Genomic DNA, 19,929 nt, shown 5'->3' with positions numbered 1-19,929 from the left:
TGCAGGAGGCAGAGGGGACGAGAAAGGGAATTGGAAGAAGGCGGTCAAAAGGTACCAACTTCCAGTTGGAAGATAACTAAGTCCTGGGGATGTAATGTACAACATGACCACTTACAGCTGACTCTGCTGTATCGTTTATTTGGAAATTGTTGAAAGAGTAGCTCCTCAAAGTACTTCCACGAGGAAAAAAAATTTCTTTTTTATCTATACGAGATGATAGAGGTTAACAAAACTTATTGTAGCAATCACTTCACAACACAGGGAAGTCATTATACGTCCACCTTAGATTTACACAGTTAGATGTCAATTACAATCTCAATAAACCAGGAGAAGAAAGAGATCATAGAAGTAGTCAAGGATATTTTCTAGGTCACCTACTCCAACCTCCGCATTTTACAGGTGTGGATAATGAGCTTTAGCACCGACCCAAAGGTTACAAACTAATGAGTAGCCAAACCCAAACTCAAATTCAGATTTCTAGATCCCAAGTTCAAAGCCCTTGTGATTACGTTGCCATAAAAGCTATATTGATAAATTTTCATGGATCACTTAGAAATGTGATACGATGAGCTGCAGGACTTCATATGTTGGATTTGAGGCCTGAAGTTAGGGAGAAAGTCTTTGCCAAATGTCAAAGGGGAGAGAGCTTCAGGCAGTAGTAGGAGGGGAGGTTGCAAGAATTCAACCATGACTGATGGCTAGGACTCTTGGGAGGAGACATAGTATCAAAATTACAAGATTTTTGAGAATCGTCAGTTTCCAAAAAGGTTACCTTGCGGGTAAGGGAGGAGTAAAAGTCCCAAAATACATGGTGTCCTTTGTTCATTTGTTGTCTCTGGTGCCTGAAATGTTGAGACAGAGCTCTCTGAAGTTTTCAGAATAAACATAAACATCGTCAAAATACCATAGCTTCTAAGTCCCAGGAAATGAATATTAAACTCCCTTCCCCCTCCCTACACACAAATTCTAAACACAGGGTCAGATTTCATTTTAAACCCATCTGAGAAACTGCCCCCAATTCTGCCTTCTCCTCCCTCTTCCCCCCATCCCCTCCCCCCCCCCCTCTGCTTCTTTACTGAAATGGATCATCTGGACTTTGAAATTTAAGCTGTTTATTATCATTTCAGTTCATGTCACATTAACAAAGAAGAAACCTTCCTAAAAAGGACTACTTCACAGAGATCTATACAAACTTTAATAGCCCAAAGATATGTTTCCTAGGGTTCCTTCTATGGAAATTTATCCCTTACTCTATATACATAGTCACCATCAGCCTGTTTTCTGGTGACCGGTAACTGACCCTGACTACAGAAATAAATAATTGTTGGTAATCATACTAACCAATTCTAAAACTCAAGCTCTGGCTGAAAATACACACACTTTGAAGCTGGAAATATCCACTTTGCAGGTTGGAAACCCTCAATCATTTAGAGAGAAATGTGAAATGTGACTTTTCCGTGGTTGATTTCACTGTCAGTTCAAAGTTTGACAGCCTTATTTAACTGCTCTCTAGAAAGAGGATATTCTAAAAATTATAATAAACCACTTTGGTAAACATATTTGTATTTAAGATTTTTTTTTTTGTAGAAGTATGAGCAGCAAAATTAGAACAGTTTCAGAGAGATTAAGTACACAGAAATGAACCCATTCCAGGCAATAATTTGTAAAGTTCTATTTGAATCTTTATTAGAACAGGAAGTCCTAGAACTAACCTCAGCGTATAGAATCCGCTTTATGTGAATCAATACAGTGGGCTGGAGAATAATTCAACCTTTTTTTAAATGTCATCATCAACCCTCAAAACACTAAGCTCTGCCTCCCAACTTTTCCTAACTTCTCTCCTTTTATGAGAAAAAGGGCAAGTACTTGGGAACAATCCCCCACTAAGTGTTCTTCCATAGGAGAGTGATTCTTGAACTTGGGTGAACTTCAGAATCCCCTGGAGGGCTATTAAGGTTGCCACCCCCAGGATTTCTGGTTTAGCCTTTCTGGGGTAACATTCAGGAATTTGCATTTCTTTCTCTTCTTTCTCTTGTAAGTTTATTTATTTTATTTTTTTTTTAAATTTTTTTTTCAACGTTTATTTATTTTTGGGACAGAGAGAGACAGAGCATGAACGGGGGAGGGGCAGAGAGAGAGGGAGACACAGAATCGGAAACAGGCTCCAGGCTCTGAGCCATCAGCCCAGAGCCTGACACGGGGCTCGAACTCCCAGACCGCGAGATCGTGACCTGGCTGAAGTCGGACGCTTAACCGACTGCACCACCCAGGCGCCCCGTAAGTTTATTTATTTTGAAAGAGAGAGAGCAAATGAGTTCAGGAGGGTGGGGCAGAGAGAGAGAGAGATAATCCCAAGCAGGCTCCTTGGGGTCAATGCAAGCCTGACACGGGACTTGATCCTATGAACGGAGATCATAACCTGAGTTTATGACCTGAGCCAAAATCAAGAGTTGGACGCTTAACCAACTGAGCCACCCAGGCATCCAGGAATTTTTATTTGTAACCAATACTCAGGTGATTTGGATTCCCAGAGACCACACTCTAAGGACAACTAAAATGTATATGTATATAATTATATGTGATATATGTGTGATATTATACGCATATACACAGAGGATGCCAGAGAAGCATATGTGACAAAATGTGGACAATTATTGAATCTGAATTAAAGAATTATTTGGCAATTCTTTACTCTTCATGCAACTTCTAAGTTTGAAATTATACCAAAATAAAAATTAAAAAATTTTATCATGAAACAAACTATTTGATATTGGGGGTAAAAAAAAAAACCAGAATGAATAAAATTTCCTTGAGAATTTGTCTTGGGTCACACCCACTATTTAATGGCCAACTTCCTTTCTTCTTGACTCATAATTATCAACAAATTATCAACAGCAATAATTGTCAATTGCAGGACTCAGGGTCTGAGGACACGTAGGATTTCTGAAGCAGATGCTTGTAGAAGTGGCTAGAAGATGGGCTTAGGATCCTGGCGTGATTCCTGGATCTGCCATTTACCAGCTCTGTGAGGCTGGGAGTCACCATCCATAGAAAACAAAGTGAATCAGTCCCCTGTAGTTGTGCAGCACTGTGGCCCTGATTCCACCGCGGTGAATCTCAGTTTCCATACCTGAAGAATGGGGACAATCAGGATATCCAGAGTGATTACAGAGATTAAATGGCAGTGCTGGTCAAGAGCTTAGCACGGTTGCCACAGTAAGTGCTCAAAGAATGGCAGCAGTGGTGATGATGAGGACTGAGAGTGGAAGCCACAGATTCCCTGAAGGAGAAACGACCTCCATGGTCTCTTCCAATACCAATGCTATCAGCTGGAGCCGGTTGCACTTAACAAAGACATGATAGGCTTTTCTCCTTTATTATCTTTTTCTCCTAGGAGACATGATGAATGTAGCTACTTAACTTTTTTTTTTTTTTTTAATGTTTATTGATTTTTGGGAGAGAGAGACAGAGCATAGCAGGGGAGGGGCAGAGAGAGAGAGAGGGAGATGCTGCATCTGAAGCAGGCTCCAGGCTCCGAGCTGTCAGTCCAGAGCCCGATGCGAGGCTCGAACTCACGGACCGCGAGATTATGAGCCGACCTGAAGTCGGATGCTCAACTGACTGAGCCACCCAGGCGCCCCCCAATGATTTAACTTCTGTGAAAGAGAGAAGTTTATGATTTTTCCCACCCCATGAATAAAAACAGTGTTTTCTTTGAAGTGGGTCACATATTTCTTGGAGATATTAAAGCCCAGAACTTTGCGGATATGCCTCGGCAGGCTTTATTTCTCCCAGGGCACAGTGCACCGGCAATTCTCAGGAAATCAACACCTACTTCCTTATCTACCCGAAGAGCCAATAGGATGCTGTCTGAGAAATCTATACTAGGCAGCGAGGACAACTGGCCGGTTGAAAATACATCAGAGAAGCAAAAAGTTAGTAGACCGAGAGAATGAATGCCAGAAAGGGGATTGAGAACAATGGTTCAGAACTCGATCTCTGACTGGCAGGTGTGTGCTGAGGGCATAGTTCCAGCCAGAATGACCAGCAAGAGAGGATCCGATCTGGGACTCCCAACAACTGTTCTGGTCTCAGCTACAGCTGAGGATCTCTGAGGTCTTAGCAGATCACTTACCTTTCTGGCTTTCTGTGGCCTCAAGTCTGAAAAAAAGGAGCTGGACGCCATCAAGGGTTTCTCAGACTATTTGCTAAAATCCGTTTTATGAGAATCCTCGGGTGGAAACCAAATAGATGCAGAGGCGTTCTGGGAAAGTTGGGCAGGTGAGTCTAGGGATGAATGTGCTCACCTCTTTCCTCTGGCAACTCCAGAGGGAAATTGGAGGGAACTCAGGGTTCCCTCAGAGCACAGAATGAGAACCACCCAACTGAATGAAGTATGAAGCCTAGTCAAACGCTTCAGCCTCCGGCTTTGCTCTATTTCCTCAGAGGAACGAGCGTATTTGACCATCACGTGAAGTTTTATTCCCGAACAATCCTTCACAGGCTCCTTTATCTTCTGACAGTTCTGCATTATTAGCTAGCTTTGTTCTTGGGCAAATTTCACAGTTCTTGGGCCAAGGCTTTTGAGGGAGAGGAAGTCAGGGCCAAGATTTAAAAGCAGCAAACCTCGCCTCCAATACACAGACTGAAATAATTTTTAACATCCGCGCCAACTCTCAGTGCTGTGATCCATGCTGATTTCCCTGGATTCATAGTTTTTCCTGCTATTCCAAATAACTGGGTTTCTAGAGCCACTAGCCACGCAGGGTGAATCAGCCATGAAAAATTTCATACGATTTATTAGCTGCAGAGAAGTTGCCGGAAAGCCCAGAGGGAAAGCAGATGGTTTAAAAATGTATACACTTTTCCTGGTGAATTTGGGGCTCCTTCCTATGAGAAATTACAGATTATTTTCCTTCCTTTACATTTAGTCAAAAGATGGCACACGGCGGAGAACACGAGTCCCAGAGAGTTTCCATGGCAATTGGTGAAGAGTCTGGGCCCATTTCTAATGAGGTGTAGGGCAGTATTTAGGGGGAAGGGGACATTGCAAGAATTCAGTCTGCAACATCCACTGAGTGTAAGCTATTTAAATGGCATTTCTTGACCCCCACTGTCTAAAAAGCCATCTCCTAGTTACTGGGGACAGGGGAGAGGGATGTCTTAGACAACAAAGTATTAGCTTTGCCTTCCAGAAGTTGACAGTATTGGGTGAATATGTGTGGATAATCGAAAAGCTCTAACAAAGCCACTGCCTGGGTCTTGAAGATAGGGTTTCCTTTAAATAAGTGTTGTCCACTTAAGCAGTGGCAAGAATACAACCCCGGGCGCTGGGTTAATCATCAGCTTTTTTACTTGTACACGTAGAAGAAGCATGACAGCCCCGTGAGAGTACCTTTTCTGAGCCAGCCAGCTGGCGTTCAAGTCCAAGCACAGCCATCTCCGTTCATTTGGCGTGACTTAGTGAAGTGCGCGGGTCCACGGCTTCCTCATCCATAAAAACAGGAGTAATGATGGACACAACCTCACAGAGGCTGGGAGAAGACACCGTGAGTGAATGCGCAGAAAGAGCTGGAGACAGGTAGGTGTTAAATATTAGCAAGAGGTCCGAGCCCTCGGTGCAACTTTGTCGACTAATTCTCCAAAGATAAGACCCACCTGACCTGAAGGGGGAAAAGAACGGACTGGTTAAGACACTATTATCTGGTTCTATAACCTTTGGTGAGGAATTTCATCTTGGAGGCTCAGTTTCTTCATCTGCACGACAGAGAATGTTGTGTCTGCCTGTTGCGGTCACCTGTCAGAGGTGACAGGGACCCCTCACTCAAAATCTGGTTTCGATGTTCAGACTGATGATGCTCCACAGACACCATGAGGCTCTGAAAAGGTTTCTGAATCACAGGATTTCTAGGGCTTTCTGGGGAGAGTAAGGTGGGTAGTCAAGCAGGTACAGGAATGGTTTAGGGGAGCAGGGAAAGGGCGCTGGCTTTGGAGTTTGGGGAGGGGGGAGGATGCCCCTTTGCAACTAGCGTTTGCTGAGGATGAGGGCTGGGGAGGATTTCCCCTTGCAAGTTGAGGTTGCATGATTTAACCTTCTGGTCGGCGCCAAAGGAGGGAACACCAGGGCTGTTTTACAAGCTTGTCAGGATGTGGGGCAGAAGGGTAAGGAACCCGGTGGGGTTTGAAAGCGACCAGCCCCTAAGCATCAAAAATGGGCTTAGATTGTTTAGGATACATCTCAAAGGATTATTGTTAAGATTGAGTAAAATGATACACACACAGACTTTAATCCGGGCCTGTAAACAGTAAATGATATGACCTTTTGAAATCAACATTGTTTCTTTAAAAAAAATTCATGAAGCCACACCTGCCTTTTCCTTGTCTGTTTATTCCAGATGCAATTTTTAAAAACTTCAATGTAATCTCTACATGTGAACAGTTACCAGCAAGCCTCCAGCAATGAAAAGGCTGTGATCTAAGAATTCTGTTTTAAACGGATTGTCACTTGGAACACTCTTTTTTTTTCCCCCATAGAAACGATGTTATAAATAGAGTTAAATTCCCAGAAGAAGGCTCCACGTCTTCGGCAAGTGTGGTATAGCTAAAATAGTCCTAGAGAGAACAAGGAATTCTGAATCCTCGAAAAGCACCTGGGCCTCTTGGACCCCAACCTCTCCTGGCTTAAGGGGACCCCAGATGAGACTGGACCCTAAGGTTTTTGTAAAATTTGGGGAGAAAGATGGCAGAGTAGAAGCTGAAGGGGGGTGGTGTCCCTGGTGGGAACCAGTGTGCAATTAGGACCACGCTTCCCATGACAGTCTCCACATCAGACACATTAACGTCTCGTCAGACCTTACGGATATCCCACATCCCTGTGGTTGGAGTGGGGCTTGTCTTTTTGGGATTTTTTTTTTTTTTTTTTGAGACCAAGAGAAGAGAGAGAAAATCTCAAGCAGACTCCATGCTCAGTGTGGAGCCTGATGTCGGGCTCAATCCCACAACCCTGGGATCATGACCTGAGCCAGAATCGAGAGTCAGACGCTCAACCAACTGAGTCACACAGGCACCCCGGGGGCTTGTCTTTTCCAATGGAAGGGATGCTTCAATTCTCATCCACCCCAGGGAGGGGTCAATGCAGAGTCAGGACTTGAACACTCCAGGTGGACCTTAGCCTAGGGGGAGAGAAAAGCGTGGTCTTATTTTCTGGAGCCGGATTCTGAGATGTGGGGACACCTGGAGAGGGTGGTTGGGCACAGCTGTCTCTGGTCACATGGAAAAGGCCAGGACCAAGCCAGGAGCCTACTCAGAAGTCAACCCTAAGGTGGGCGCCTACCTACGCCAGAGGGGGAAGGTACCCTCTGCATTCTCTCTCTTGTCTAGGCCTCCAAGTGTAAGGACAGGACTTGGCTCTCCTGGGCTGCGGGGAATCCCAGGGGGGCAACCGGGGGGAAGAGGTGCCAGCAGCCACGTGAAGGAAGACGATCGGGGATCGAAGATGCAGGCCTTGAGCAGGGAAGGCAGTCTAGAGCTTGCTGAGGGGGCCAAGCACAGCCTGCGGTTAATGTGCAGGAGAGCGCACCATCGGTCTCCTACGGAGCACCTGCTACGCCATCACAGACTATGCTAAGCACCTCATTAATACATTCAAACCTCATCGACCTATGATGAACTATTATTACTACCCCATTTTACCGACAGGGAAAGTGAGACATGCTCAAGTTAAGTAACTTGCTCAATAGTCGACAGCTAGTAAGTGACAGGGCCAGAAATTGAACCCAAGCAGCTTGGCCACAAAGCCCGAGCCCTTCACCCCCAAGCTTTATTCTCTCTTGCACAGAAGCGTTCGCCAGGCGTAGCCCTGGAAAGACAGGGAAACGTGAACGTGGCAAGAAGCCCGATCCCCTGTGAGGAAGCAGAATGGGGGCTGGGACAACGGGGAGTGGCTTTCTGTTCTCACGTGAGGACAGACAGGCCAAACACCTTGCTCACATCCCCAACTCATTTATTTATCCCTTTAGCACAGATGCATCAGATGCTGTAATGGATGCCAGAGAGAAGGAAACACGATTGGGTCCCTGCCTTCAAGAGGTTCTGAGTCTCATAAGGGAAACAAAGAAGCAACCGGGAGAGTCTGCGCACTGAGGACGTCCTTGACTCCCCATGAACTCAAAAATGCCCCCTCAATAGGCTAATTTTCTCCCAGCCACATGCTGACTGCCTGTCTGGTGGACCTGGCACCATCCCGGACAAAAGCCCCCTCCCTCCGAGAGCCGCACCTGACTCTCCTGACTCAAGTCTGTGATAGTATCGTGGGTTTGCTTCCTGTAACGCCGAATGCGTGAGGTATACTTGTCGGGGTTCGGTCTTTCGACTGGACGGTAATGGCCTTGTCCCGTTTCCTGCTCTGTCCCCAGCACCAAGGACAGTGTAGTTGCTTCATTATCATTTGCCAGCCGAATGAATAAATTGAGTTTAGCATAGCCAACTCGAGGTGTAGGGGTATGAAAACAGTAAGAACAAGTTGAAAATTGTTGATACAAGTTCAACTTGTATCAACTTGATACAAGTTGAAAATTTCTGAAAAACTTGGTATTTAGGAATACTGTTGTCATACACGCACTTGAGGCTGGCTTATCTATGTGTAGACATTTCTTTATGGAAATTTTTACACAAGAAAGTGTACGTATGTTTAACTATAAGGGTTTTTGTTTGTTGCTGGTTTGTGTTTAGTAATCACCATCTGGCTGGAATTTTCAACCAAACCCCTGTCAGTTGGGCAGTATTATTTAAAAAAAAATTTTTTTTAAACATTTATTTATTATTGAGAGACAGAGTGCAAGCAGGCGAGGGGCAGAGAGGGGGAGACACAGAATCTGAAGCAGGCTCCAGGCTCTGAGCTGTCAGCACAGAGCCCAAAGCGTGGCTCGAACTTACAAACCCCAAGATCATGACCTGAGCCGAAGTCAGACGCTTAACCTACTGAGCCAGCCCGGCACCCCAAGGCAGTATTATTTTTCACAAAGTTTTATTGAGGGAATTTATAGCATACTTCACTGTTCATGTTCTCCTGGTGACACATCACGAAATAAAAACATGTGATGTTCATCCTTTTAAATCCATTTTTTAAAACCTATTAGTTATATCAACACAGCACCCAAACCTATTATTCCATTACGTGCAGCCGCGTTGTTCAGTTTCCGATAAGCAGTGCTCAGTAAGGAAGTGATTCACCAACGTATCAGCAGCCACGTTGAAATACAGTATCCCAGACCACCAGTTCTGATGGTACGTACTCCTAAGGCTTGTGCCCCCCAAAGTCATGGTCTAAACAATGACCCTGGGAAAAGCAAGAGCTGGCGTAACAATAGAAGCATACCAACTCTGTCCTCGCCGGCTGGCAGTGTGTCGAGGTGAGCTAATGGTGACACTGCCTCGCACGTGGTAAGCAATCATTAATGGTAATATTGAATCATTAATGACTTATTAATATTCCCTGTGACACCAGTTGCTACCTACATGCTTCATGATTATAGGGATTTTTGTCTGTTTTGATTACTACAAAACCCCAAGTGTCTGTTGGAATGGTGCTTGGTACATCACTGGAACTTAATACTTGTTGAGTAGGCGTTAACGGAACTTTAAGCCAACCTGATGTACTCGTAACACGATGAGTGGACCCCAGGACTATCCTCACCTCATTTTCTTCCCATGATCCCATTCAAGTTCAGTTCTGCCCAACTCCTGACCCCTGACTGCCAACTTTTACACTTACTCTGATTTCTTGGATTGACCAATACCTTCTACGGGGAGTATCAGCCTCTGGTTCCTTCCCGCACGGCTAAGGGCAAAAATCCTGCCCCACTTTTCACTTTTTTAACAAGTGAAAAGGGCCATCAAGGGCAAAAACCATGGCTCAATGGAGTAGGCACCCAGCCCTAGTCTCTTTGCAACACCCCTGCCAAAGCAAGGGACCCCTCCACCCCACCCCCCTGCTGGTCCCCACCCCTCATCACCACCACCATATACACTCTGCTTGCCTTCCAGCGTGCCCTCTGTTTCACATCCCAAGGCCTCTGCTGTGGGGTGTCTAGGAGAGCATCAGGGACCATCATATTTAGAGGCAATCCTCTTCTGTGTCAGATCCTACATCGTGAGGTACTAAAATAACCATCAGAATATTCCTAGTCTTTGTGAGTCGAGCCCTGGGCTCCAAAACACTGTGGCTGCCCTAGAGAACTGAGTCACTGTGGCAAAGCTGTCCTCCTTTAATCTAGAAGATGATTGTATTTATTTTCCTTGGGACGCAAAGCCAAGAAACATAAAGGAGCTAATGCCTAGTCTGTGTTTACGTACGTCTATGACCGGCCTATGGCACAGCTATTTCAAGACAGGTGTAGTGCATAAAATACAAACTGCCTTTCCTCTGAACTGGTGTTTCTCCATTGAAGTATGCATCAGAATCACCTGAAGGCTTGTTAAAACACAAATCTCCGGGACCTTTCCCAGCGTTCCTGATTCAGTAGTTCTGGGGTGGGGCCCGACTCTCTTCCCGGGTGAAGCTGCCTATACTGGTCAGGAGACCACGCTGTCCGAAGTAACTCTACTGTCTCCAATCATCACCTAAGAGAAATGCTATGCGGTCTCTGTATGCTTGTCTTTATGGAATGCCTGTCTGTGAAATATCATGCAAGATGCTCCTTTACTTGCTGAGGACTTAACTGTTGCTTTGACTACCAAAGGTTCACACCTGAGAGCCCAGATAAGCTTTGTTTCAATCTCCTGTGACCCACGCACCACACCGGCCTTTCGTCTCCAAAATGACACGGCGGGCTGTTGAAAGTTAACTCCTGGTGAAACTCCTTAGCACTAAAATAGGTCCCAGGAGCTCTTTTAAAAGGTTCACCTCTCCCCATAGATTTTACTTTGTATTTCCAGACATTTGGGTGTTTTAGAAGACACTCAGGTCTTCCCTCATCATTATCATGCCCCCTGTGAGTAAAATACGTGCTCTCCAAGTCCCTGGACTTTTCTTAATGAGCTTTGTACTTGGTAAATGATTACTGAAGCCGTCTCCAACATTTGACTACTGTTCTCGATGTCCTGTGGGTGTATGGAGACCGCAGCAGCCTGGGATGGGTGTTAAAAATAAAGTACTTCAAAGGCTGTAGGCTCCTGATAGTGATAAACACAAAACTTGAATATTAGAGAAGAAAAATAGCATGCCAATAACCGTAAGCGCCAGGAAAATCTCCCCCCAACTCCGCAAGTTTACAGAACCGTGGGAAACGGGGCACAGCTTTTACCCGTAAATGTCTATTTGGAAGCGAGGCACCCCTGCCGGTCATGCCTTTCCCAGCGTGCTTTGCGCCAGGAGCCACACAAGCACCAAATGACCATCTTCTCTACACGTCGGGCACGTGCAGCTCTTCAGTCGTGCCCACTGTGGCCCAGGTACTGCCTGAAGCCCTCGACGTGGGTTGTGAATCCTCACAGCTGCCTTGGCAACCGGGTCCCGTTCTCATTCTGGGAGAACAGAGGCCCTGAGACGTTCAGAAAGGTCCAAGGTCATGCCCTCGTGACACTTGCTACAACCAAGTACCACCTCCGTCATCAGGTAGTGAATCATTTTTTAAATTGAAGGCAGATTTTTTTTTTTTTTAACTTACGTCTATTCAGAAAGGAAACCAGGTCTCTAACCGTAAGTGGAAGATCAGCGTCACTTACCATAAATAGGAAGTAACTATGAAAATATAGACAATTGGAAGACAACGTCATGAGCTTCCAGCCTAATTCTCTTGCCTGCCAACGTCAAAGCTTTGCTCTTTGGGAAGAGGAAGTGGGGAGAGAAAAGAAGCAGGTGTGACAGAGGTGTTAAAAAATAGGTCAAAACCAAAACATCACAAAACAAACAAACAAAAAAAAATCAAACTTCAGACATGGAGTGGTGCTAGAGTGAGACATTCTCCTCAACGTAATCCTCATGAATGAAAGACCTTGAAATGTAACTTTATTATGTGCTCTCGAGTCCCACTCCAGACTGGAGTCTGGTCCCTTCCCTGACCTGGGTCACCCGACCACCCTGAGCCTCAGTTTTGTATCTGAAAACAGGAACAACCTCAGAGATGTAGACATAACATACCTGAAGTCTGGCACATAGTAGGTGCTCCCATCATGAGGGTCAATGGTCACTTCTTGGGAAGCAGAGAAAGTCAGGTCCTAACAGACCTTAGTGCTGTGCTTGATACAAAGCACGCACAGAGAGGGTCTCTTCTGTTCTTGCTTCAGCTGAACTGAGGCGGGCTGGGGGTGGGGTGGGGTGACAATTCCCATTCGGCAGTGCCAAAGTAAGGACACGTGGAGGGCTGCCATGAGGAACGTGCTCACCCAGTGGGAGTCGTAAGTAGGTGCGGAGCAGAGAAGGAAACTTCACAGGTGAGTATCTGAAAACTGGAGCCAAATAAGGGACCACGGAATCTACTCCCGCTCTGGGTCACACGGGTCAGGACTCTGAGCCTCCATGGCCCGTGAGCAGCGACAGGCAGCCTGACGCGGGTCCCTCCAGCCCCACTGGGGGAACCAGCTGTTCCAGGCGCTTCAAGTTGCCAGGCGCTGAAAACCTACAACCCTTATTCCCAGGCTCTGGGCTCCAGGACCTTCATTTGCAAAACAAGTGTTGGCTTCGGGGCTATGTACTAATTTGCTAGCCAAGTTGTAGCCTTGTTTTTTTTTCTGCTAAGCCCTGATTACATCATTTCTCACCAAAATAAATCCACAACAAGGGCAAATAGTTGCAGCGGAGACTTTGGTCCCCAGGGAATCACAATTCCCTCGATTCCGGAGGTAGAAGACGGCCTGGCCTTTACAGCCCCCTCCCCAAAGGAAAAAGACGCTGAGAACCAACCAGGAGCAGGAGTGACAAATTCAAAGGACTAGTGATGCAATGGGTTCCAGAAAAACCAGGACCGGGAAGCCCACACCCCTCTCCCCTCAAGAGGGGCTGGGCGAGGGTGCCTGGGGGTCGGGCGGGGAGACAGAGGAGAAATCTGGTCCCAGGACCAACAACACCATCAAGGGGTACAGGAGGCGGTTAAAGTTTTCAGCATTCAATCTCACGCTCCTTCCTGGATCCCTTCTCAAAAAAGGCTTTGGATCTTTCAGAGCTGGGGTAACAGTTTTCTCATACAAGGATGGCTAACAGATGCCCACCAGGACCTGCCTGGGAAGGCCAGTGAGCAACACCCTGGCCAGTGGGAATGGAGGTACCCGTCCCTTTTTAAAAAGGATGCAGGTGCACCTCCTCGGTTGGTACCGTGCCGGACCGGGGATGCCCAATTGCCAGTTGTGGTGGTTATGAATTTATTATTCTTCTGCATCCTGCTGAATGGGGCTGGGGGCCGAGCTCCATGGTCAACCGCCTTCCTGTTAGATGCTGCCAGTAGGGGGCACCAGAGGGAGCCAGGCGGCAGGAGGTGGGCACCAGGCTCTCTCAGCCTCCTGCTGGCTCCTTGGAACACCTGCCTCACCCCAACAGTGGCTTTCACCCCAGCAGCAGCGGGTGTCAGAAGCCAGCTCTCCTTCCCACTGCAGACCCAGCCTGGCTGCCCCCACCCACCCTGCCCCTGCCAGGTACCAACCGCTGCCAGACCTCCTACTTTGAACCCCTGGGTTTATACCCCCTCATTACGTCCCTCATTCCCCCAACTCCAGGAGCGGAGGCTCCTTCTTGTAGTCAATGCACATGGGTCATCTCAGGGTCCCCTTGTCCTCCCTTGATCGTCCTCCTATTAAATCGCTGTTGCAACACACAGTGTGGATTTTCTTTTCCTGACTGGATTCTGACTGGTCCACTCGTTATTCTCATTTTTCAAGAGAAGCCGAGGGTCTGGACTCCTCTGTGAAATTTACTTCTTCTCCCAAGTTTTTTTGGGGAAAAAAAAAAAAACCAACACACGTGTCAGAAGACCAGATTGAGCCTTATAGCAGGCAGGCACCAAGGTCACCGATGGGCAGTTCTCCATGGCACCTGTGCCCCAGAAGCCCCGTCTCCAATCCTGGGGCACAAATAGTCCCCTTCCCAAGGTCTGGCTTCTGGCTCCCATGTAGGCACCTCCAGAGGCCTGTTCGGCTCCAGGGCTCCCTAGGAGCTTGGCTAAAGCCTCTCGGTTGCAGCCCTGCGTATCCCCCCTCTCCACACCCTCCCCACCCTCCTGCTGTGGGTCAGCTTCTCCCCTGCCGAACGCTGCCTTCTGGGCTCCCTTCCGGGGTGCTCTCCAGAAACCTGCTGCGTGCAGCTGTCTCAACGTCTGGCCCTAGGGACCCGGACCTAAGTAAGTCAAGGCTGCTTTAGTCTGACATATAGAGCACAGCACTCCTACAGGAAGCCTGCGGAAATAATGGAAACCATTCCTCTCACCAAGAAATACACAACTGGAAGGAAAGACAGTCAGGGATCAAGGACAAAGACAGGGGCAGTAAGAGACTATGTGAAATATTAAGTGGAGGTCAATTACGTAGTCCCCTGAAACCAAATGGTCATTAAGAGTCAAAGGACCCCCCTGGAGTTTCGTCACGAACCGTAGGCAGGATCGTTCGCCAAAGCCAAAATGATGCAGCAGCCACCTCACCCTTTTGTCTCCCCACAGCCGACATGGACGGAACACGGAACACACTGCTAAGGCCTCGATTTGCAAACAACTTGAACTTCTCCGCCAGCCGAGACCTCCCCAGGGCCTCACGCAGGAATGAGTGCTGGTTCCACATCCCCCTCAGGCTGGCAGCACAGAATGGCAGCCAGGTGGCCCCGTGCTCCCTCTTCTCGAGCACGACTGGGGCGTCCGGTGCTGGAGATGCTGCCGTGGTGGGGGGAGTGAGGGGATGCCAGACTTGACCCCTCCCCGACACCCTAACTCTGCACCTGCACGGGGCAGGGTCCCCATTTCCTCTGACCACTGCATTGGTTGCCGAAGACAAGATGGGCCCGTGGGAGCTTTGGCCTTTGTAGTTTCCGCAAGACGCGGTACGTGAACCTCCAGGGCCCGTCCCCAGTCTTCTGGGAACAGGACATTGCTTTTTTATTAAAGTGTAACAGGTCCCTTTTCCCCCCGCCAGCTCCTTCTTCAGCTCAACCATGTTTTTCTGGTCAGCAGGCCGGTCAGCACAAGTTGGAATCACGTCAAAGGGAGTTGTGGGGAGGCAGGGGTCAACCACACTGTAATATTTAACTAGATTACTTAAAAGCAACCGGAGAAAACGCGTTTTAATTTTCAACTTCAAAGCGAGGCCAAGGTGATTACTGGAGTATCCCCTGGGGACATGCAGAGGCAGAATGTATCGAACGGCATGAAAAATAGTTGAGGCTGATCAGAAGTCAGGGGCCTGACTTGTTGGTAGGCCTGGCATTGACGATCTCATGGTTGGAGCCCTGCATTGGGCTCCATGGCTCCATGGCTCCAGGTCACGATCTCATGGTTGGAGCCCTGCATTGGGCTATGTGCTGACAGTATGGAGCCTGCTTAGGATTTTCTCTCTCCCTGTCTCTCTGCCCTTCCCCTGCTCATGTTCTTGCTCTCTCTCAAGATAAACTGAAAACACAAAAAAACCAGGTGTAAACCTCCCAGGATATTTCAACTGGCCACATACCACTTTCAGGCCATTGGCTGCTCTGTAAAAATGATTCACAACTGGTCGTCATAATTAATCCAAGAACGGTCTTAAACGCTTTTATCTATTTAAAAAGGAAAGAACCACTGCCATGTATCAGCCTCTGGGCTTTGTGCTATGGTTCCAGGGCAGAGACAGAGCAGATGCGGTCCTTGCCTGGATCAAGTGTATATAGTCATAGGGAAAAAGACTTCACGATGAGTAAATAATTCCAATTATGCTGTGCTTTATGCTGGAATGCCCCAATCTTATTTAGGAGCCAAGGAAGGCTTTCCTGAAGAGTTTATAGCCATCTGAGATTTCAACAAGCAAGGAAGGTTTGATGTATTAAGAGATGATGGCAAAAGAGAGCTCCTGGGAGGAAAAGAACCTCCAGGGGCCCAAACGTGAGGCAATACAGAACATTCGAAAGGCTGCGAGAGCCCCTGATGGCACGTGTGAGGACCAGACAGAGGAGATGGTGAGAAACCAGTTATGGACTTCCTTCCCAGCCAGTTTATTGATTGGTGGCTTCACCCTTCGATTTCATAGCAAGGTGCCACGGTTAGTTGGTCCCTCTGGCCGCAGCATGAGAACGGATTGCCAAGGGGTGAGACAAGACGTGGAGAGGTTGAGTTAGGAAGCAAGAAGACAGCGCTTGGGATCAGAAGGGTGGCACTCATGGGGAGAGGCGAAAGGTATCTGAAAGAGACCTTGTTGAAAGAGGCACGGGAGTGAAATAAACCAAGTTCGTAAAGGGAGTATGTTGGGCGTGAAGGGCCAAGAAGGACTCCCAGGATTCAGTTGGACTAGGCGGGGGTGATGGTAGTGCCCTTTCCTAACACACGAGCAGCGAGGAGGAGGGGTGGAGTGGGTGGTGAGGGAGCACGGTGCAGGCCTGAAAGGGAAAATGCTGAGCTGAGCTCGCGATGTGGATTGCTGAGCTTTCCGACTGCACATGGTGAGCGGGTGGGTGAAGACAGAGGTTTGGAACCGAGAAACACATGCAGGTAGAAACGGAAGTAGAGAGAGAGGTTTGAGAATCCTAGCAATGAACGAGAGTGCAAAAACCTGTAGTTCTCAACGTTCGAGGAGGCCCTAGAATAAGAAATACATTTTCTATCCCGCATACGTCACCAACGAAAATGAACCTGACCAAATCTTACCTCTACCACGGGGAACGTTCAGGGATACTCTGTTCTTTGTCCCAGTGCTGGGCACAACCTGCTGTGGTGATTTCATGACCTGCTGGTGAGTTGCTACCCACAGTTTGAAAACTCTAACGCGGAGAATGAGAGATGAAAAGAGGGTCCAAAATAGCTCCCCATGGGATTCTATGGTTGAAGACTCAATGAGGGTAGGTGCTAACAAAGACAGGATCTAATGGAGAGGTAGGGGGAAGGGGCCAAGGAGCTCTCTCCTTAAACTTGTAGACTAAGCACAGAAGCTCCAAGAATCCCATCCTCACCGGGGAAGCTCCAAAACCAGGAAGTGGCAAACAGCCATCCTGGGAAGCTTTATCAGAACAAAAAGAAAAGAAAAGAAAAGAAAAGAAGGGGGAAAAAAAAGGGCTTTCTAAACATGTCTTTCTCCCCACCCCCGACGGTTTTCCTTTTATCTCCTTGACCAAGATGGGTCACATGGCCCGTGCCGAGCCAATCACTGGCAAAGGGAGTAGAATTACCATGATGGGCTTGGGCTGATTAACATGCTCGCCCGGTGGGACCGAGCAGGAGTTACTCTCCCCGAACCCCGTGCAGGTAAGCACCTGACCTTTAGGGTTCGACAAAGGAAGAGGATAGGTGAGGCAGTTACCCTGACTCCTTGCTACTTAAAGTGTGGTTCAGGGGCCAGCAACATTGGCGTCACCTGGGAGCTTGTTAGAGATGAAGAATTGCAAGCCAAGCCCCAGACCTGCCTTATCAGAACCTGCACGTTCTGGAGAATGCAGGTGGCTTGCCCGGACCAGCAGTTTGGGAAGCGCTGAGACACCCGGAGACGCTCATAGTGTCTACCACATTGCCTCCCGTGGCCTGGCTCTCTCTCCCTTCCTTCTCCCACTGGCTTCTTCTTCTGTTGCAAATCCCAGACGGCCACGCGTGCTCTGCAAGGTTTTGCTTAAACGACTCAACAGAGCCTCTATCTTCCGCATAAGGAAGCAGAGCAGCGTTTTGGTATAAACACAGCGAGCTTCCATCTGGGACCAACTCAAGCCATTAATATTATTCCCTCAGATCCCCGCACATCCCCGTTCGGTTCCTACGAGGTGTAAAATCCTAGCCCACCGCTGACAATGCCACTTGGCTGCTGGAAAGTTCTGTATTCTTTAAAAGCCCTAGGCAGGGTTGGAGGGGGTCGTTTGTTTTTTAAATTTGGTTTATTTCTTAGTAGAGCTCCTTTCGGCGAGTCTATAGGGGGCAGCGTCTCGTGTAGCAAGTTGCGTCCAGAGTTGGAGGCTCTGAGATTCTGAGACGCCCAGAGAGCCTAGAAAAATTTCGGAGAAAAGACAAATTTGGTTACAGAATTGGAGGATCGAACCTAAAAGGTAACGTTAAGAAGTAACATAACCTGCGGCTGAAGAAAGGAAGACAGGGAACGCATTAAACATGCAGAATTGGAGGACATCTTACGGAGGCTTCACGCAAGCGGCTCTATTCGGGAATTTTTGTTCTTTCTTTTAAAAAAAAAACAAAATTAGGTGCGGACACTCAGTAGTTGACCAGCTCTCAAAGGATACACGCAGAATGTCTTTCTCAGGTTTCTTCCTGCTCATTCATCCGTCCGGTTATTGGGCACCTGTTACGTACCAGGGGCTCTGCTCTGATGATCTTGTGATTTGACTCAAACGGGCACGAGAATGTACCCTTCTAAGAACGGTGACTGCGTCACTATAGTAATACATTTGAGACAACATGGATTCGTCCGAAATGTCCTCGACAGAGTTCTGATAAGATACAGCAGCTTCAATGTAGAGGCACTCTTTCTTTATATGGCACGGACCCTTCCGAGATCTGCCTCCAAATGGCTTTTGCTTTCTTTGACTTCATCGCTTGTCTTACCCACCGGCCTCGCTCTCCCGCCGGTGTACCCATCTTTGCTTGAACACGCCCACCCCTTTCCCGCGGTTCCCTTGGTGGCGGTAGTTTTCTCCCTAAAATCCTGCAATCCTTCAAACTATGAAACTCATCTGTATTCTTCTCTACAAAGGCTTCTGGGCTCTTGCCATTTAAAATTAACGGTGAAATTAAATCGATGAGAAATGAACTCTTTCCTCTGTATTCCTCTAACATGATGCTCCAACTACTCTGGCCCTTACGCTTCTCTGCATTACGGTTCCCTTCCCCCCACCCCCCATGCCTCAACGGTAAGCTAAGAACAAAGAGCACATCTTATGTTTTGTGTTCCCCCCCCCAGCACCTAGCTGCGTGCCCGGTGAGACACAGTTAGTGTTGCTCACCAAATATTTCTGCCTATTAGAATCTTCTGGGCCTGACCGGTTTGCATTTCTTGGACCCCTATGGTTGATTAGGGACATGTAGCCAATCACCACCAATGAATCGTACGTAAAATGGTGCGTGACGCTTCTGGGCCGAAATTCTAATCACAATCAGTGTGGTCTTTTCTCTTGGCCATTGTGACCATTAATGTTCTGGACAATAGCTCCTCCCTCGGCTGGGGTAGTGTCAACTTATAACAGAGCCCCAGCTGACCCATGATGGATGTGTTGAGTGAACGAAGAAATGCACTTTTGTTATTTAAACTCACTGACATCTAGGGTTGGTTGCTCTGAAGCAAAGCCTAGCCCGTCCCGAGTGAGATATTTGTAAACGGTAGGCGATCAAGAAATACTGCAAGTCTATAATTTTCTTACATCCACTGGAAACAGCAATTAGTAATTTTATCTGTTGTAAGCTAATCAAGTAAAATTGCCAGCCTTAAAGTCAGCTGTCAAGAGAGGCACTGTGAGGTCAGATGAAGACTGGATAGTTAGCCGTCGGTTTGCCGACTGGCTGTAAGTGACCTCGGTCGCTAGTCCTCCCAGAACTCAGCATCCTCCAGTCCCAGTTGGAGCTTATATTTATCTCGCAGTGTTGTGAGAATTAAAGAAAGCAAACCAATGGTGCCTGGCACACGGAACTCAATACGTGATAATGACAGTTTTTTTTAGATAAGTTTTTCAAGTCAGACCATGTGAAATGCAAGAAATGTGAGAAATCATACAGATTTCAATTTCACCTGAATTATTCCCGTCCTGCGGGTCAGTGGCAAAATGTCCCTTCTGTCCTTCTT

At 47.5% G+C, this 19,929-nt stretch overlaps 1 long non-coding RNA gene across 1 annotated transcript in view; it reads right to left on the bottom strand.

Annotated features, from left to right (window-relative positions):
* Positions 1-19,929, bottom strand: part of LOC109493706 — a 138,397-nt gene that overhangs the window by 111,802 nt on the left and 6,666 nt on the right. Inside the window, exons 3-4 of the long non-coding RNA XR_002737820.2 lie at positions 16,806-18,123; positions 773-842 (exon numbers count right to left, since the gene is read on the bottom strand). This is a non-coding gene — a long non-coding RNA (uncharacterized LOC109493706). The remainder of the gene's footprint in view (positions 1-772; positions 843-16,805; positions 18,124-19,929) is intronic.

This window comes from Felis catus, chromosome D4 (genome assembly GCF_018350175.1).
Source record: "Felis catus isolate Fca126 chromosome D4, F.catus_Fca126_mat1.0, whole genome shotgun sequence".
Classification (NCBI taxonomy): Eukaryota; Metazoa; Chordata; class Mammalia; order Carnivora; family Felidae; genus Felis; species Felis catus.
This window is presented reverse-complemented; position numbering and strand designations above follow the sequence as displayed.